Consider the following 7,431-nt stretch of genomic DNA (forward strand, 5'->3'; position numbering starts at 1 on the left):
ACAATAATTAGAATTTTTAATTATTATTTCTTCCTTTTTTTTTTTAGTTCACATTGACAAGTCTGTCACATGAACAACTTAATAGGAACACTACAGCATTCTAGACTTTGTTGTGTGGGTATATTTTGCTGCTTATTAATGTTTTATGACTAAACAATCTAATTGGAATTGCTGGGGAAACAGTTCAAGAGGCAGCTGTAAAATTTCTTGGGATAAACTTGAATCCAGTCCAAAAAAAACCCAAAAACAAAAAACCAAACAAAACCAAAAAGCCCACAGTGATGGGGAGCACGGGGGAGGTTGGGAACTGCCTTTCCCCCCCATCTTGGACAGGCAAGCTTTTTGAACTTAGTGGTGGACCCAGGAGACTGGAAGCAATCCTTCTGTGCAGAGACTGGCCACAGGGAAATTCCTGCCCAAAACTGGGATTCTCGGGGCTGCCGGAAGAGTCCGGCTCACAGCAAAGCAGCTGGGGTGGTGAAGGTCCCAGGTGGCTTTTTGAAGTCGAGAGTCCTGTGTATGTAGGAAGCACAGGGATCCTGGTGGAGCTGGCTTTCAATCTGAAATCTCTTTCTGTGTATTGCTGAAATTCTGCGCTTGAAGACTGGAGATCCTGGAAGCCAACTAAAACCAAATTATTTTCTATTTTCATTGTGATTTTTCCAAAAAAATTAGTATTATTTAGTTTGATAAATGTGAAGATTGCAAAGCTCTATTCTGGGGAAACTGCATAAGTTAAAATTCTTGCAGAGAATCAAAGGAATATTAATCAGTTTGTGATGTTTATAAAGTCACTATGTAATTAACGAACTCTTAGCTTAGTATTTTTATCGAGTCCTGCATGCTGTACAGAAGCCATGTAAGTGACCCAGCAAACATCTATTGCTGAACTGTCAGATGCTTTCTCCTCCTCTGCCAGCAACTTCTAAAGAAGAATCATGCAAGTACTGTCACCTAATTTGGTGTTCTAGAAAAGAAGGATGTAAATTCATCTAGAAGGAGCTGGATTAATCCTGTTAGAGCTCATTTTACATTGCTGGCCTTAAGCTGAAATCAAACTCTAGTCCCAGAAAAGCAAATGCTCTAACCACTGTTCTGTTTGTGAAAGGTGCGGCAGCAGAAGTATTCCTTTTTGTAAGTTGTAAGACTTATCTGTGTTGTGGAAAAGATCTGTGTTAATACTTGGTGCTTTTATTTTTATTTTTTTTCTTCAGTCAGTACATCTACCGAGAAGTAGCCTGTGGAACACCAAAAATTCTTGAGCAAATCATCTTGCTTATACTTTTAGACTTTTGTTAAGAGGAGAATTCAGGCGTAATTTTTATTATTTTGCCAAAACACGAAGACACCTTTTAATTTAGTACCACTTGTGTAAAACTGCCAGTAATTTCTAAGGAAATAATTAAGATTTTTTGCCCTTCTTTTTTTGAATCTGTGCGTTTTCAGTCCTCAGCGGATTACATGTAAACTTCTCAGCATAATAACCAATTGTTCTCTGACACCAAAATGAACAAACAAGCTCTAGTGGTGAGGTTTGGGAAAATCAAAGTGGTAGGAATGGTACGGGAAAACTATTAGTTCTGCTTAAAATTGTACTGAAGCCTGGCCCTTGTAAATGCTGAATTGGCCTGCCAAACTGAATCTTTGTCTAAAGGATTCTTGATACAACATCTACTCTTCCCCTTTTTCACATCTAGTCCCAAGGAAGTAGTGCCAACAGCAGATTTTTAGCTGTCTTTGTAGAAAAACAGAATATGGGGATGGGATGACCTAAACTGTACTTTCTGTTTGATCTGTACCTGGCAGCTGTACAGAACGGTAGCATACAGACCGCAATGTATGGCGTAAAGCCACGTGAGAAATCCTGTTTGGGTCATGAGAAGCTATTTGAGATTAAGAGGAAAATGACTCAATAGGCATGAGGTTTTCTATTTGTATATGCAGTGCAGCATTCCTTGGAAGGATGACCATATTTAATGCCTTGGAAATGTTATGTAAAATTGTACCTGTGGCTTGTGTTGAACAAATTGTTCTTGCCAGGGAGAGAAATGAGGAGCGAATGCCATTGTTGAGCTTTTTAACCTGCTCATGGTGACCAGTATAAACTGCAGGTGCCCTTTACAGAATCTGAACTGAGGTTATTACAAGAAAAAAGAACTGTAGAGAGGCTCAGTTTGTCAAGGACTGACTTAACTTCTGACCTTCAGCTTATTGTCTTCAGCTACATGATCTGTGTCCATTCGCTTGCATGGTGATGGGTGACAGACAGGAGGAGAAGAGTGCAGACAGTTGAGAAACAGATTTACAGACCTCATCCTGACCAGACTGCTTTTACCCTGTCGTAATTCCAGAAATTTCACTGCTGGTAGATGTCACTGCGCAGAGAGGTAAGAATCGCATCTGAGATCTTTCCTTCTGCAGTAGTCCTCTCTGGATAGCAGAATCTAAGTTAGTGAAGCACTGCTGCTGAAAGATGTTATTTTATAACTTCTCCTATTGTATGAGAGATGAGTGAAGCCACAGAAGGTGATGATGGAGAGGGGATATAATTTAAAGGAAGAAATTATGACTAAGGTTACATGTTCTAACCCAGTCCTGTTATTTCTGTGAGCTTACAAGTTAATTTATTTGATCTGTACCTCATTTTCCCCTCATTAGAGGAAAGTTTAATTTATGCTTGTGAAGTATTTTGAGCATTAGTCTTGCACGCCACATTTACTCTTATTTCTGGCCTGTACTATATCCAAAAATACGGTGCTGTTCCCTGGTATTCACACCAGGTCAGAAGTGTAAAGAGATGCCTACCCTCTTCTTGTATCTTTGCCTCACTGAGGTATCAGGACAGACCATCAGTGCTGCATAAAAATAAATTTATTACTTCATACTGTATGCTGGATATGACAGAAGTCAGTAGCAACCACAGAATTGTGGTCCTGTGGGACCACAGAATTAGAAGAACATACTCTTATGCAGAAGTACAAACAGCCTTATTTCTGGTTGTGAAGTTGAAGGGCTTGACTTTCTGCTATAATAGCGTTCAAACACTAAGTTGTAATCTTACCCCAACATTTAGAAGCAAGCGGAACAAAGCAAACGTGCATCACAAGTAGCAGCACTCGGAGACCAGCCATGCCAGTCGTCAGAAGCAAGACGGTGATGACCTGGATGAATACCCTGGTAAAACTTGTTACACTTCAGAGAAAGAAGGGACTACCTCCAGCAAGAGGATGGTATTCTGTACACGAAGGAGTCCTTAGCAAAGCATAGTCTGTCCCGCTAATGGCTTAAGCTGTTTGTTAGCAAAATTACTTTGGAAGGCTGGACTAAACCCAGAAGGGAAAGAAGTCTAACGGTTACAGGCAGCACAGCCAGCGGATGGGATCAGTTCATCTGTCATGAGCTGTCCTCGTGCTTGCTGGCAAAACAGACGCCAGACAGCTCTGACAAGCAGAATGGGGTGATACCCCTCCATCGGCAAAGTCTGTAGTTCGATAGCAAATGTGGCTTTGAGTCCTCTCGTAGAAAAGCAACTTGAACTGTGGCGCTGCTGAGCAAATACTCCAATGGATAGGCCTGTGTATTAAGTGGGGACCTTCGTACGATGGCAGCGTTTGCCAGGATGCGTGCCACAGGCTCGGCAGGCTGAGTCACAGAGACCATGTATAGTGAAGACAACATAACCGATAATCTGAATGAGCTCGGGCATAGCCAGTTGCTGATGTGCTTGTCATTCTTGAAATGGAGATGAATTTATGAATACTCAGAAGCAGAGCATTTAAATGCCTGGGAAAATTTTCATTCCCGTGCTGCAGTACCAAGCACTTCCATAGGTGGCTACTGGCTAAGCATGGGTGGCAGGCTCACGGTGTCTGAAATAGGCATATAAGTTGCATCTTAATTCCCATTTGGAATGCACTAACTTCATTCTTTGCACATTATCCAGGCTGTCCTGGTGATTTTAGGCTATAGAGGAAGCCATAAGAAGCCTGCAAAGCTCTTTTCAAGATTATTTCTTGGAGATTAGGCCAGATTATGGGAAAGGAAAAGTGGGTCGTGGTTCATAGTTCTTTATTTCCATTCCCACATCTGTCAGAAAAACCTGCAAAGGGAGAAAAACAGTGTTCACGCTTTATTATAAAGGCTCCAAAAGAGAAAAGCCATTGAAACTAGTCCATGTAAGATGTGAAGTCTCGCAAGCTCTGCCTTGTTATATAAACTGCCCCAGGATGTCTTATATGGACAAAGTGCCATGTCCAAAGTCCATTGCTTAGGAGGAGCCACCAACAGTATCACTACAGAGGATGCTGTAGACAGCCGGAGTAGAAGAATACAGCAGGAGTGACCCACCCGTCAGCTCAGACAGCTCTATCAGTGTGCCCTGGGTAAGGAAAAAGATGTTTAGCCTGTTGCCTGTGTCCCATTGAATAAGCACAAGGAAGGCGGCTGCTGTCTGTGGAAGAGGAGAGAACCTCTACCAGTCTCCCGGGAGGCAATGTCTGTCATTAGGCCTGTGGGAAAACTGGGAAAGTAGGTGACCTGCAGAGGTGACGGCAGTTCATACAGCAAGAGGCATCATACCTGGAATAGCTTGGCTGAGTTGACGAGAAATGGAGGGCACCCATTAATCCTATCTAATTAAGGGTATTAGGGGGCAAAGCATAAGGAAAATAAACCAAGTGGAAGAATGCAGTGTAAAACAGCCCAGAGAAACTTCTTGTCACTGAATAGTCAGCTCTTTTTTTTGCTAAATTTTATAATGCCTTTCAACCAGGAAAAACATTGACCGCATTAACAGTCTCTAATGTGGCTGTGAGACAAGGAAGAGTGGCAGTACAAGGAAGTCAGCTGGAACAGCAACGCAATTTAAACAAGGCCAAGGGATGTGGCTGGGAAATAACTGGTATAATTTTGCAGACCATGAAACATTCACTATATGTTTAGCAGAATATAGCAGAATGCACTGAGCAGGTCACAGAAAAGACTACAGAGGTGGTAGAAGAATGTATAAGGAGTGGGGTGGCAAGGGCAGCTTGGGGAAGATGAGATAGCTTTAGCAAGCAAAGCTTCCTTTGGGCACTTTCTTCCCACATGAAATTTTTTTTTGGTTGGAAAATGCACTATGGACTTAAGTACATGATGCATAGTTGTCTCACTGACCAGTTTTGCTGCTTTCAGAACTTACATGGAACAGTGCTTTCAACCAGGTCTATGCAGGGCTGAGAAAAGGCAGAGAAATTTTCTCTAGTGGGGATAATTATCAACACCCATAGTATGAATAAGCCACAGAACAAAACAAGGTTCTTGTGTCACGTTTGTAACACAGTCGTATAAATATGAAGTATCCAGTATCAAATATTCTACGTAACGTAGAAAAAACCCAAAGCTAACAGTGTTAAATCATAAAAGAACTTGGTAAGGACTAGCGCGTAATGATGTGCTATACCTGCACTTCTCAGAAGAGCCATGGTAGATACTGAGATGTTTCTGATGGCTGTTGCAGTTCACAGTGTCTTATAAATCTTTGCTCCAGTCACTGGGAATACAGCAAAAGGTGCCGTGATAGAAAAGACTTGTGCATTCCAGGGCCCGGAGGATGTGATGCTAGTTTTAGGTTGTCTTCCTAGGGTTTATTTAGCAGTCACCTTTATTCTGGAGTCACCTTTTGCTCTGCATTTTGCTGCTGTAAATTCAAAGTCTGAAGTTCACTGACTTACTCCAAAATTACACAGATGTAAGTGAGAGCAGAATTTGGCCTTGTGTGCCCTTCCAAGGGTGCTAAGTTTGAAGAGATACAGAGTAACACTGGCTAAATGACTGCTGAAGGGGAATATGAAAACCATCTGTAAATATTTTAAGGAGGCAAAGATTAAAGAGGAGGCGGGTTGGTACTGCGTGTTCCAAGAAGGATTTTAACTTAACTAACAGGGATAAAACTGAGCAAAGAAAAATACGTAAGAATTGGAGAAGCAATATTTCTAAAAACTTAGAAATCAATCTCATAACGTACAAAGATTTCTCTGAGAATGGAGAGATACCCACTGTGTAATTTACAAAATGACATGAGGATACAGCTATGCCTTTGTGTTATAAAGTACTCTTAAGCTGCCTGGGAGATGCCAAGACAGGGCTTCAGGTCTGCCTTTCTGATTGCTCAGCTGAAACAGATTGATTTCTCCCTCCTTCTGTTCCATCTCTGGGAAGCACATGCATGACCATCTGGGTCCAGACAGACATGGTTTGTCCCCTGTTGGCTTAATAAATTGGTCTGTTTTAAATCTGCATGAAGGAGAATACCATGGAGAAAAACTCTCCATTCCTTCAAGACATACTGTCTGTGACAGACAAAGCCTTAGGGGAAGAAATCCTTTAGTTAAATTAATTCAGGTTTGGATAAGAAGTAGAGTCACATGCTACCTGACATTGTGAGCTCTTTCCTAACGGGCATTGGTTCATTTAGAACAGTGCCAAATACCATCAGAGCATCTTTGGGACCTGGTGGTTTCAACAGGGGTTCAAGGCCCTCGGCCCCATGCAGGAATGGACCCTGTACATATAAATTTAGGAGTGTCTTGAACTGGGAAGTTACCAGCGTTGAAGCTGGTTTGGTTGTCTCCCAAAAGTCTTATTTTAAGTGCTTTAAACTGAACCATAACATCTCCTGCCCGGCATAAATTATAATCCTCCAAAATGCTCTGTACTCACTCATGCAAGTCATTTATAGTGACTGTTTCAACTTTGTTCCAAAGAATGCTTTTAAATCCCAGCAGAAATAGCATCATTCCATAAACAGGGGCCTGCTTCCTTCCGCCACTCCTCGTGTGTGCAGCATCCACGTTATCAGTCTTCTGCGTGCCTATTTCCGCAGCGGAAATCCTACCAGCACAAGCCAGCCAAGCCTCCTTTTTTGAGAAATGAATCTTTCCTTGCTCACCAATAAAAGGTGGAAATTGCAGTGGGTCAGTGACAGGAGCTTGGCTTCAAGCTTGACCAGCTACACAAGAGGATGTGAGTGCTTCTGTTGAGTACTTGTTTGGAAACCGCTGCCTGACCACCAGTTGTTATCTTGGATATGTTTTTAGCCATTTTGGGCAATTCTCCCTGCCCATGGAAGTGGTTCTTTCTTTCAAGCAGTCCATAAATCATGGGCAAGTATTGCAAGCTGATGTTATTACATGCAAAATGGTACACACCACTCTTGTGTTGATAGCTAGTCCTTCTCTGCTCTCTTTATGGAGCCTTCCTGTTAAGAAATATGAACTGCAGATAAAAATACATTGTTGGCATCCTTCTGAAGTTCACTTGATTTCTAAGCCTTCAAAATCATGCAGGGAAGCGCTGCCTAACCATGAGGGATATTGTGCTTTCCTTGGTGCAGATGCTTTTACTAGTGCCAGTTTCTGCTGTTTCAGTAGATGGAATTTGCTGTGCAAA

This window comes from Haliaeetus albicilla, chromosome 19, assembly GCF_947461875.1.
Source record: "Haliaeetus albicilla chromosome 19, bHalAlb1.1, whole genome shotgun sequence".
NCBI classification, from domain to species: domain Eukaryota; kingdom Metazoa; phylum Chordata; class Aves; order Accipitriformes; family Accipitridae; genus Haliaeetus; species Haliaeetus albicilla.